Raw genomic sequence first — 13,853 nt, 5'->3', positions numbered from 1 at the left:
CGGCTCTGATTTTGAGGTTTAAGATACTGTACTTGTAATAGTGAACTGGCCAAACGTTTTGCTTAGCTACATTATTATCTACCTGCAGTTTCAATAACTCTTATTTTGCAATCTTCACCAATAACAGAAAAATAAAAGTGAATAGTTCATGAGATTTTCTGAAACCATGTTATAATCATTTACTGCTTTGTAAAATATATTAACACAGATAAAGTGTTCTTTCATGGAGGTATTTACAAAGAATATCAATCTGAATGACAAAAAATAATGATATACAGTTTTAAACCTAAAAGTGCTTCAAAACATCTATATGAAAAAAGCACTTTATAGATGAAAAGATGCATGTTTTTAAGGCATTATATAATGTAACTGTACTTTATGCACCCACTCACTCTCAGTTAATGTATTGGGAATTGTGACTATGTTTAAAAAAAATGGGAATTGTGAATATGTTTAAAAAAAAAATATTTTTTTTTTTAACAGAAATATAATTGGTGCTAATCTGAATACTGAGATATAATCAGACGGCAGTGGCGTAACTACTGCCCCCGCAGTCCTCGCGGTGGCTTGGGGGCGAGTGGCTGCGGGGGCGCCACTGACTTAGAACAGATTGACATGCGGACGAGCGTCCACATGTCAATCTGCGGTCTCCTTCCCTCCGCTGCTGTGTTGGAGGGACACGGAGGGCACCGCACGCGCCTCTCCAGTGTCCCTCCAGGCTCTCCGGCTGATCTAATAAAGGAAGTGCCGTTCGTGAGCTCTGATTGGCTCACGAACCGGCACTTCGTTTATTAGACCAGCAGGAGAGCCAGGAAGGACACGGGAGAGGCGCGCGCTGTGCCCTCCGTGTCCCTCCAACACAAAGGAGCGGCGGGGGTGGGGGGTGTGGGGGGGGGGGAATAGGGGAGCAGGCACTGTGGGGGAATATCTGGCACTGAGGGCATTTACCTGGCGGCACTGTGGGGGAATATCTGGCACTGGGGGCATATACCTGGCACTGTGTGGAGGAATATTTGGCACTGGGGGCATATACCTGGCACTGTGGGGTAATATCTAGCACTGGGAGGAGCAGGCACTGAGGGGGCTTATGTGGCACTGTGGGGGAATATCTGGCACTGGGGGCATATACCTGGCACTGTGGGGGAATATCTGGCACAGGGGGCATATACCTGGCACTGTGGGGGAATATCTGGCACTGGGGGGAGCAGGCACTGAGGGGGCATATGTGGCACTGTGGGGGAATATCTGGCACTGGGGGCAAATACCTGGCACTGTGGGGGAATATCTGGCACTGGGGGGAGCAGGCACTGAGGGGGCATATGTGGCACTGTGGGGGAATATCTGGCACTGTGGAGGAATATCTGGCACTGGGGGCATATGTGGCACTGGGGGGGGGGTATATTTGGCACTGGGGGCATGTACCTGGCACTGTGGGGGAATATCTGGCACTGGAGGCATATGTGGCACTGGGAGCACGGCCCTACCAACAAGCACTACCCCCTAGCAACGAGCATGACACCCAGTGCATGAAACCCCTGGCAACGAGCATGACACCCTGAGCATGAAAATCCCTGGCACCGTGCATGGAACCAAGAGCATGAAACCCCTGGCAACGAGCAGGTAATTTAAAAGTAATTAGAAGCCTTACTGTAGAACTTAATGTGTAATGGGCATTACGGTGTGTGGCATAATGTATCAGGGACATTGCGGACGGTGTGTGTCATAATGTGTCAGGCATTACGGTGTGTTGTATACTATATCACGATCATTGTGGTATGTGGTATAATGTCTCAGGGTCATTGCGGTGTGTGTCATAATGTGTCACAGACATTGTATGTGCTATAATGTATCAGGGGCATTGCAGTGTGTAGCATAATGTATAACGGGCATTGCGATTCCTGTCATAATGTGTCACAGGCATTACGGTGTGTGGCATAATGTGTCGGGGGCATTACAGTGTGTGCATATTGTGTCATGTGCATTATTGTGTGTGGCATAATGTCTAAGGGCCATTGCAGTATGTGGCATAATGTATACTGGGCATTACTATAAGGAGGAAAAATGACAAATAATGTAAGGGGCATGAATCAGGATTATTTTTCTTTCCTGTGGTGGCTAACGTCTGGGCGTGCAGGTTGCAAAACTGGGGTATAAGGTAGTCTTTTCCTGCAATGCCACGCCCCTTTATGTGAAGCCGAAGAATTTTTTGGCTTGGGGGAGAAAAATTTCTAGTTACGCCACTGTCAGACGGTATTACCTCCTAGATCTGCCCGCTGGACAATAAAACTGTAATAAAGTATTACATCACCCAATAAAAACACAATGTGTTTTTCTGGTCCTAATTCGGTTTGTAAACAGCAAAGCCGAATCGTCCTATCAATGCCTGTGTATTATTGAGCCAATACTTCTGAAATGGCATATCTTATACAGTACTCTATTAGACATATCCCGTTGATAGCCATAGAACACCTCTTCTTCTGTTTGCCATAATGTTTCCAAATATATAAGTAACTGGCTTGCAGGTTCATTGTTAGCAATGATGTGCAACTTAATGGGTCACAAATACAAGAACAATATAAAAATCAATATTTTCTTTAGCAGAACTCTGTTCTAAAATTTCCTGCCCTCTCGACTAAGTTCTATGAGTACTTTCAGCTCAGACATTTGTGAGCTCACCTGTTGGGGCATACTCCCTCTGCAACATCCCCATGTGAAGAGCTCTGCCTTTCTACACCTCTAAGTGAAAAGGTATGTTCTCGAGGTATACACTCCCCACCTCCCCCCAGGAAATATGGATGGATGGGAATGGGAAAGAGAACTAGAGAACACCCCATCCATCCCTCTACTAGAGCCTTCCCCATGTTTAACATGGTAGAGCTTTTAAAGATTCTGAGGCATGTTACATAGGAAGTATCCTTATCTACGGTGAAAACACCTGTATGTAAATAGACCCCTACTGTAAGTGAGAGCTGTAGGATATGCATTTTATGGGTTATGCTGCATGGGGAAGAAATAATCAATTACACTGTAACACTGATGCAAAGGAAAGTCATCTTAACCCTTAGGGGGTCAATTAAGTTAGACGTGAATTGAATTGAACTGTAGCTGTAACGGCATGGACCCGCCACCAAAGGCACCGCACAGACCGATCTCTCCCTGGACTCGTGGATTTTTGTACACAGCTCTGAGACTGCGCAAAAAAATCTGCAAGTCAGGAGGTACCATAAGTGCGGCATATACGCAGCCACGAGTAACTCGCATCTAATTGAATGGACCCCGTAATAGTACATTTTACCTTAAAGCTTCACATGCGCAAATGTACATTTCTTTACTTAACCCTTTACATCCTCAAAGCCTAGGCTTGGGCACATACTATCTATTAAGTACACATTTGTTATGACAAAAACAAAATAACTGAAAATATTTTATAAACTCATTACTTATATAACCAGTGATTTCTATCCCATGTGGTTTGTTTCAGACACAAGTCTCAGGGCTGAGGCTATTTGGAGGTTGTTTTATTTTGTCACGTTTGACTTTACGTTTCTTTAATGCCACATAAAAAATAATTACAGCATTATTAATTACAGCATTAGGATTTCCACCATGTACCTAACGAGAACACTCGCAAATGCAGCACATCTTTGGGTTTAATATACTGATATTGTATTTACTTGTAAGGTCACAAACACACACAAAAAATAAAATCAAAAACAAAATAAAAATTTTCTGAAGATTTAAAGCTTTGTAATTTTATAACTAATTAGGGTGTTTTCAAGTCTGTTTTTCTCAGCTAGATCCATAAACGCCTTTCCATTTATTTATCCTCTCATTACAATGTGAAGGTGATCTGTGGCAAGATATTGATTTCAGGAACTCTACAATAAACAGCGATGTAATATACCAGTCATATTTTTTCCTATTGCGTTACCATTTCACAATCAATACATGTCTTAATTACAACAAATATCAGAAATCATAACAAGTCCTAAAATAAGGTTAGAAATAGACATGTTCTTTTTGTCTGGGATTATACCTCAGAGAATAATTTTCTGTGAGATGAAAACACACTTATTGATCACATCATTTTACAGTTATAATCCAAGTCAAGTGTATTATTATTATTATCATCCTTTATTTATATAGTGCCACAAGGGATCTGCAGCGCCTAGTTACAGAATACATAAACAAATAAGCAAAAGGAGAAAACAGTGACTACCAGTTCAAGACAATATAGGACCAGTACATGGTATATATATACATAGTTGCATTAGGCAGAAATTGGCAGAATATTGGCAGAAAACTAAGGAATTTGGAGAATTGTAGAAGATGGTTTATGTAAAGGGACCCATACATCAGCAATCACAATTTATTGTTACACAGATCCTGTGATTTTTTCCCCCAGATATAGGGTTCCCTCAATCCATCTAACTTTGCCCATACATTACAGATATTTTTCATTGATTTGCATATAATTTTCAGTAAAACAGATCTGCCAATCTTGACTCATCCGTTTACTAGAAATTGTCTGCAGATCTGCTGATGGTTACCCATACACTAGCAATCTACAGCCCCAATTGATTTGTGAAATTAAACATGTTGAAAAACCTGATTTAACAATCCCAATCGATTTGTGGCCGAAATCTGCGATCTGTGTAATTCATACATTGCAGATGTATTGACACAGTTATCTGCAAAACGTTACATTGTCCTAATTGAATGCTGATGTATGGGCCCCTTAAGAGAAGGAAAGGCACATGAGGGAAGAGGGCCCCGCTCGTGAGAGCTTACATTCTAAAAGGGAAGGGTAGACAGACAGGGGTGACACAGAGTGGAATAGAGGGTTATGATGAGTGTTGGCTGGGTTTTAAGAGCCTATTTAAATTTTTATAGAAAGTTTAAGAGTCTGATAGGGAGAGGTAGAGAATTCCACTAACTAGGTTAATAATAGTGGGTCAAACAAAGAAAAAAAAGTTTGTTAGATGTATGAAAAGGTGGAACTCTGCTGTGGCAGTCAGATGCATACATACAGGGAAGTACCTCTATTTGCCCAATTTTCTGGAATATCCAGGAGACTCCAAAATTTGTGGTTTCCTAACAGAGGTCACACTGACGGACCACACCTCACTTTTGTTTTTTTAAAGTGCGATAGGCTTTGATATCAATGACCTCACCCCCACTGCACAACGTTGTGTATTAGTTTATTGCACTCTTGTCCCTTGGCTCTCCCGAATCTACTGGAGGGGAGGTCCAGAAAGCAGGCTAGTCGCTCTACTGTAAGTGCCTACAAGTAGAGGTCAGGATGATAGGGTCTGGATGAAAGTTATTCTATTCAAAAACAGCTCTGAATAAATTGGTGGGCCACTGGGCCAAAACAAAGGTAGTCACAGCCTCATACACAAAGTTGACAAATGTATATAGGAGCATATATTCATATATTTAAAGAACTAGGGTGGCTTTCAGCTAGTCCATGCCATCATTAGCTATACACCATAGGCAGATATGATAGAGAGAGGTACAATATTATACCCTGCTATAGAAATAGTAGTAGTGGTTACTGTAGGAACCCCATCTGAATGGGTTAGATGGGCATTTACAATGAAATAAAAATGTGGACAAAGAGCCTTATGATTATTTCAGATACTATATTATAAAGCAATAAAACAACATCTAATATACAGTTATCGTTTATTGCACGCACCTCAGGTCGCTGATCTTGTATGTTTTTGTTCTGTCACCATGCGAGATTATATTTATTTAGTGAGCTGACAGAAACATACAGAGCCATGATATAAAAACCGAGTACAGAGTGCAAAGCGAGTAAGCCATTTACACAGGGAAAATTAATGTAATAATAAACATTATACACAAATAATAATAATAATAATTTTATATAGCGCTACTTCTCCAATAGGACTCAAGGCGCTTAACAGATATAGGGTGTCGTACGGTATGCCGGCGCTCGGGCTCCCGGCGCCCAGCATACCGGCGCCGGGAGCCCGACCGCCGGCATACCGACAGCGTGGCGAGCGCAAAGGAGCCCCTTGCGGGCTCGCTGCGCTCGCCACGCTGCGCCACACTATTTTATTCTCCCTCCAGGGGGGGTCATGGACCCCCACGAGGGAGAATAGTTGTCGGTATGCCGGGTGTCAGGGATTCCGGCGCCAGTATACTGTGCGCCGGGATCCCGACATTCGGCATACAGAAGACCACCCTAACAGATACATAGCATAATGTAGTACAGAAAATAATGAAGTACAGAAAAGCTTTTCATAAAATACAGAAGCATGGAGATACTAAAGGGACAATTATGGAAATGCTTGAGTAAACAGGAAAGTCTTGAGTCTACTTTTGAAGGATTCTATAGTTGGGGCATCTTGCACTGTGCAGGGAAGTGAGTTCCATAGAGTCGGAGCCGCAAGACTAAAAGCTCGACCCCCAGATTAATTACGGGAGATTCTAGGTACTGCTAAAAGTCCTTCATCTACAGATCGCAGTAATCGAGTGGGGCAGTATGGGGTCAGAAGCTGCTTCATGTACTTTGGGCCCTGGTCATGTAGTGCTTTCAAACTCAGTAAGCCAATCTTGAAGATGATTCGCCATCTTACAGGCAGCCAGTGAAGGGAGTAGAGCAGTGGTTTTCAACCACTGTGCCGCGGCACACTGGTGTGCCGCCAGTGGCTTTCAGATGTGCCGCCAGAGATGCGCTGCCCGTCATCACGCTGGTGAACTTTGGCAACGCAGCGTGACACATCGCCTGCCCACCCGCCCGCCGCAAGCCTGGCTGCCCGCCCGCCACCACCAGGCAAGTGCTGCTCCCTACTGCTCCTCACTGCTCACGGCTGCATTAACCCCTGCCTGCCAGCCACCAGCAAAGTGCTGCTCCCTGCTGCACCTCACTGCTCACGGCTGCATTAACCCCTGCCGGCTGACGCTGAGGGAGGGAGAGGCAAATGGAAAAGTGATGCTGAAACCTTACAGGTATGGTCCAGTGTATTTGTATTAATGTTACAGTAATAGCTGTGTGAACAGTGTGCAGAATTAATGTGGGGGCCAATATGTATAATTACTGTGGGGGGCCCATGTGTGTAATTACTGTGTGTGTGCGTGGGGTGTGTGTGTGTGTAATTACTGTGTGTGTAGGGGGGGCAATGTGTGTAATTGCTGGGCGGGGACGATATGTGTAATTACTGTGTGTGTGTGCGTGGGGGGGATGTGTAATTACTGTGTGTGTGGGGGGGGCAATGTGTGTAATTGCTGGGCGGGGACGATATGTGTAATTACTGTGTGTGTGTGTGCGTGGGGGGGATGTGTAATTACTGTGTGTGTGGGGGGGGCAATGTGTGTAATTGCTGGGTGGGGACGATATGTGTAATTACTGTGTGTGTGTGTGTGTGTGCGTGGGGGGGATGTGTAATTACTGTGTGTGGGGGGGGGGGCAATGTGTGTAATTTCTGGGCGGGGACGATATGTGTAATTACTGTGTGTGTGTGTGTGTGTGTGTGTGTGTGTGTGTGTGTGTGTGTGTGCGTGGGGGGGATGTGTAATTACTGTGTGTGGGGGGGGCAATGTGTGTAATTGCTGGGTGGGGACGATATGTGTAATTACTGTGGGGGGACAATATGTGCAATTAATGTGGGGTGACAATATGTGTAATTACTGTGTGGGGAGGGGGATGTGTGTAATTGCCGTGGGGGGACAATATGTGCAATTACTGTGGGGACCAATGTGTGTTTTAATTCCCCATGTGGGCTAAAGTGTGTTGTTGTTGTTGTTGTTTTTTTGGGGGGGGGGTTGTTCGTGGGGTACTGATGGTGTGCCTTGGCAATTTCAGAATTTTGTTCGGCGTGCCCCGAATTGAAAAAGGTTGAAAATTACTGGAGTAGAGGATGGGTGTTACGTGGCTAGAGTTGGGCTGGTATGTTAGCCTGGCAGCTGTGTTTTGCACCAGCTGTAAGCGGTGCAATTCTTTTGCTGGGAGACCAAGGTAGAGGGCATTACAGTAGTCTAATCGAGGTGATACAAATGCAAGGATGACTTTTGGCATATCATCTGAGGGAATTAAGTGTTTGATTCTGGCTATGTTCCTCAGGTGAAAGAATGAGGATTTGATTGTGGCTGATATCTGATGTTTAAGTGTCAAGCCACCATCCAGGACAACGCCAAGATTCCGCACACGATCAGTGGTTTGTAATTCTGAATCCCCGAGTGTAAGTCCCCAAATCAAATGAGGGAGAGCATATAGTGAAGAGGAGTTGGGGTAGGCAAGTGATACAAGGGTAACAGTACTACAGAGAAAAGAGACATAGTGTACCATATAGAATGTTACCAGATCTGCAGTTGTATTGCACCTTACAAATATGCCATGATGATTATTGTGTTAAGTCTGTAGCGTCTCTTGCGCTCTGTATATTAGAGGGCTAACTAGTGCCACTTTAAGTACAGGTCTTCCATTAGTAACTTACTTTAACCGGGTGGAATGCAATTAGCGGGGAGCCCTGTAGTGTGAAGTCTCGCATTACACAGACACGCACCTCGCAGGATATGTTCATCTAGATCTAGTACACTCCCAATACCCGCACAATTCTGCAAGTCACAGGTATAGTGGCAAAGTCACACGTTAATTCCACAATGTCACAACATACGTGAAGTTTATGAAAGAGTGAAGAAGTAATTCTAAGCTCCAAAACAGCGGTACACAAGACAGAGTAGAAGGTTGATAGTGGCCATAAGTATTGGAAGCAGAGAATGGAGTCTTACTGTATACAGTAGTTGATTTTTGCATTTTTTATTAGAAATGATGGAATAATGATAGCCAGCGCTGTAGCTTACATAAGGATTTTCCCCCACTTTTCACCTACTGTGATGTTGTGAAATAAAAATTCTTAAAACCCCATTAAAACTTGTGTTTACTTGGATTTCTGATATAATAACAAAAAGTCATGGTGAGACTTTTCCACACAGTATAAATATGCACAATCTTGGTCTAAAGCTGGGTACAAACTAGGACGATGGATCGGCTGTCTGTCCACTCCGTTGACCAATCTGACGATCGGTCAGTGCATACACACTTCAATGGCTGGCATTTACATGTGCACGTCCAGTTGTGATGTCAGTCACCATGGACTCTGCAGCAAGAGTACAACTATCTATGTGAAATCAAACAGAATTTTGTATGTAAGTTTAATAGGATTCAGTATGGGATCCTGACAGTTGGGCTCCCGGTGGTCATAAGACCGATGCCGGAATCCCGACAGGTGGGATCCAGACGGTGAGAGCAACGTGCTTGCCATGCTTCGAGCCTGGTTACTCCCCCTCGGGGGGTGGCGTGGACTGATATTTGTAATGAGCAGTTCTGAGAGAAGACAACAGTCCTTTAATGTATATGAGGACGCAAGGGACCACTTAAATAGCATATACTGTATATCTTATACTGTTGCAGGACTCCATCTACTAAGGAACTGCCGCCCGCAATAGTCATACGCCTATTGGAAAAACGACAGTCATCCGTGCAAGCTTTCCACTTTCCAGGCCTTAAATGGTTTGTCCTGGAAGGGAAATGGCCCGGAAAAATATTCTGAATACATGCCCCAATACTTACAGTGAGTAGGGAGGGACCTATGTAAACAAGTATAACTGCTAGTGGGGGAGAAGAGTATCAATGAACTAGCTAAAAATGTCAGGTTACTCAGCTCACTAGCTCCTTTGGAACGTTAAATACCAGCAAGCCCTGCCATTATGCCCTGATACTGTAAAAATATTTATTTCATATCTTCAACGTTTTCATACATTGGCTAGTATTTATTAATATATGGATAGAAAGGAATGAGTCAGCAGGGCTTATTTAATAAAATAATGCCATGAACTGTAACTCAATCACGTTTCAAGCGCATCTTAAAAATATTAAAACGACCATCACACAGTACTAGGGTGTTTAATAAGCCCTAATGTACAAATATGAATGCCTATGTCAACTTGCATTTAGCAATTTGGCATACTGCTGGTCAAAATTGACAAGGTCAAACATCACGGTATTTTCTTTCTTTTCGACTTTGGAATTACTAAAGTACTTTCGGTGCATTAGAGGTTACGTCTGAATTAATATGCAAAAAGCAGGATGCTAAGACAAAAGCAAACAACCTGAACACCAATAATGGTAGGCAGCACTATAAATAGCTAATAGTGATGACAAATCACAGTCATTTTACATATCAAATGCTGAGCCAGCAGGACTGTAATGGGCCTTGTGGAAATTAACAAGCAAAGCATATGTTGGTTGGTAAATTTTTCTTACTTAAGAAAATGTTAAATCCTAGACATGTTTATCCATTACCAGTGTCCACCACTGAGTGCAGATCGATGGTTACCATCTCAGTCCCAGGTATAAAATGGTCAGCTATTATTTTCTACATGGACGTGTCATAATAAATCTCTATTTGCCATAATCCATGTAAACCGCATGTCAGTTTGCACTTTGTACCTAAACATGGTTTATTGATTGTGGATACGAGTTTCAAAGGCAGTACTGCGGGCTAATGGGTACACTTTTTTGTCTGAGATGCTGTTAAAACGATCAGTCTTGTAAAAAACAAAAAAACTAAACAAAAGGAAACTCGAGAGCACTGTTCTTCAAAGCACTTAGAAGCCCTTCTGAATAAATAGAACCATTTCTTTATTGTAAACGCTTGAAACTGCCAATATGACATACAGATGGAACCAAGTGACTTAACAGCCAATGCCGAATGGCACAAAATATGTAAATGGAAGAAAATGTCTCATAAACAATATTCTATAACAATGCTGTCCTGATTAGGAATTGATCAAAAATCGCATGTGTTCCTCATATGATTACATCATTGGCAACAATCAGTAAGCACCCTTTTCTCCTGCAAACGAGACATGGTATAATTTTCATCAGCGAGCTCCTCCATGCCTGCTATCTGCACTATTGCGTATTATTTATGCTGTCATTAGCTTGAGAAATAGGTCCTTCAGCTTTCTCCTCTAGTATCACAGAACAGGAAGACGAGCAGAGGAATATTTATGACTGTGTATGAGGGTGCCCGCACAAACACATGCCCTGAAACACATTTTACCAGCTCATCCACCTTGTCATCACAACTAACCACTTCGTTTATTCAATTAGACACGCGTTGCTGTGAAAAGTCACCAGTTGTCAGGCAGCGGTGTTCAATGTAATTTAAAGCTGGGAGATTGGTTCACCTTGTGGCATAAGGCAGGCTCATATTTTACTATTCATATGCATCTCCATTATTACTGCAAACAGCAACATTTCCCCGAGTCCTCATTCCACACACATCCATTATGTGCTACTGCTTAGTGCAAGCTGTACAGCAGCTCCTGAGAAATGGAGGCTCTCGCTGCTGTTAATCATGGAGCTACATCTCGTGCGTTTACAATACAAGGTCTAAATTCTGTTAAACTATTTGCATTATGATTGCTAGGATGATCTACTGCATATCTTAGCCAAATGATACGAAAGGAGTATTGTGACATTTATAATTCTCCTGGCACCACTGTATAGAAAACTGGTCAACCAAATCGGTGTATGCTGGTCTGGCAAGATCCATGTAAAGTTCTTTCATTTCAGGGTGTGAGTTTCCTAGTACCTCAGTGCCATGATACCGTAGGCTTGAAAATTAAATAGCAACCACTGTAGTTTGATGATGATAATAATAATAATAATAACAATAATAATAATAATTTAAAAAAAAAGATAATAGTCTAGGCCACAGGTTCTCAAACTCGGTCCTCAGGACCCCATACAGCGCAGGTATTGCAGGTAACCCAGCAGGTGCACAGGTGTATTAATTACTCACGGACACATTTTAAAAGATCCACAGGTTGAGCTAATTATTTCATTTGTGATTCTGTGAAGAGACCTGGAAAACATGTACTGTGTGGGGTCCTGAGGACAGAGTTTGTGAACCTGGGCCTAGTTGTATGTTCCAGAGTTCCGAGCTACTGTACATTCTGAGTAGGTAACTTCTTTGTTCCAAAACTTTTATGTCATTAACTTAGAACCGGAAATAACTAGTTATCTAAAGCAAGTATGAGAGCCACCCACCTGTTCTATTATGAAAGTCCCTGACCCAAACATTTTTCATTTATACTTGAAATAAACAGGGGAAACAGAGGCTGATAGTAGCACTTTGTACTTATACCGTTGAGAATACATAACCTAGTCCTGAGGCTGCTCCTCCATCCCCCTGCCTCATGCCTTGAACATCTCTGCTTTGCTTGCATACTGCCATCAGGCTTCCTCCCGCTTGCCTGCACCTCATGTCATCTGTCTGTCGCCCACCCCCACTAGATTGTTAGCTCTTCAGAGCAGGGCCCTCTTTCCCCTTGTTGCAAAGCCCTCTTCTCGACACATTTCACTCGCGGCTCTCTCCTACTCAGCGACCATCTTTACCCGCTTTCTCTCCTGCTGGTAAAGGCTCATCTCTATCTATGGCCGCCAGCCCCAAGTAGTACAATGATTACTCCCTCGCTACTTACCTCTAAGCTGTATTATGTTTGAGAATTGTGGTGCTCTTTGTTACCTGTAGTCTATTTTTATTATTTATTTACTGTAATGCTAAGTTTTGTCTCCCTGTACTGACCTTTGTACGGCTCTGCGAAATACTTGTGGCGCCCTATAAATAAAATGTAATAATAAAAATAATGCATACAGTGAGGACCGGGAGAACAGTCTACATAGTTCCTGACCACGATTTTAGGACACAAGCTATCACTGACAGCCAGGTGTAAAGTGGTTTGCCATGGTCATCTATGTACCATGGGATATTTTATTTATTTTACTTATTTATTAACAGTTTCTTATATAGCGCAGCATATTCCATTCCGCTTTACAATTTGAACAACTGTAATAGAACAGACTGGGCAAAAACAGACAGACATAGAGGTAGGAGAGCCCTGCTCGCAATCTTACTGGGAGATATAGGGGGTGATTCCGAGTTGATCGTAGCCCTCCAAAATTTTGCAGGGCTACGATCATGACCATAGAAATGCGGGGGGACGCCCAGCCCAGCACAGGGATATCCCGCCCCGCATGTCAGTGCCAGCCCCCTGCGGAAGTGCAAAAGCATCGCACAGCAGCGATGCTTTTGAACTTTAGGAGTAGCTTCCGGTCAGCGCAGCTTTAGCGTGCTGGCCGGAGCTACTCGTCGCTCCCCGGCCCACAGCGGCTGCATGTGACGTCACGCAGCCACTGCGGCCTGCCCCCAGCACAATCCGGCCATGCCTGCGTTGGCCGGACCGCACCCACGAAACGGCGGCCAAACGCCGCCGTTCCTCCCCCCCCCCCGCCGCCCAGCGACCGCCTCTGCCTGCCAATCAGACAGAGGCGATCATAGCGCAGCCTTCGGACGTCTGGCATGCACCGGCGCAGTTCTAATCCGATAAACTGCAGCGTGCGATTGGGTCAAAATTAACCCCATAGTACGGTACACCCAAAGGCCAGGTGCAAGAACATTAGTCCTATCTTTTAAAGTTGATTCCTATACAGGATGCTACATTGGTTTATAAAAATATAGAGATCACTGCCAGTACATTTCAACAAATCCATAAATGTTTCTCATAAATAACACCATCAATTCTCAATGTACGCTATGGGCAGTTTTATTAACTGTAGACCAGAAATTTGACTGCAGAAGAGAATGTGTAATCATTGGTAAAAAAAAAAAAGTGACAATCAGTGGTGGTTCCAGAGGTGGGGCTGAGCCTATGTGGCTCCCCTATTTGAATTCTGGACTGTGCTCCAAGCCCACATCTGGAGCCACTACTGGTAACAATATTCTAGTTTCCAAACCGATGGAAGTATGCCTCCA

At 43.5% G+C, this 13,853-nt stretch overlaps 1 protein-coding gene across 15 annotated transcripts in view; it reads right to left on the bottom strand.

Annotated features, from left to right (window-relative positions):
- The window catches only part of TENM3 (teneurin transmembrane protein 3), a 1,613,133-nt gene that overhangs the window by 103,970 nt on the left and 1,495,310 nt on the right, over positions 1 to 13,853 (bottom strand). The window lies entirely within an intron of this gene.

This window comes from Pseudophryne corroboree, chromosome 1, assembly GCF_028390025.1.
Source record: "Pseudophryne corroboree isolate aPseCor3 chromosome 1, aPseCor3.hap2, whole genome shotgun sequence".
Taxonomy (NCBI): domain Eukaryota; kingdom Metazoa; phylum Chordata; class Amphibia; order Anura; family Myobatrachidae; genus Pseudophryne; species Pseudophryne corroboree.
The sequence above is the reverse complement of the archived record's forward strand: the minus strand, read 5'-3'. Positions and strand labels throughout refer to the sequence as shown.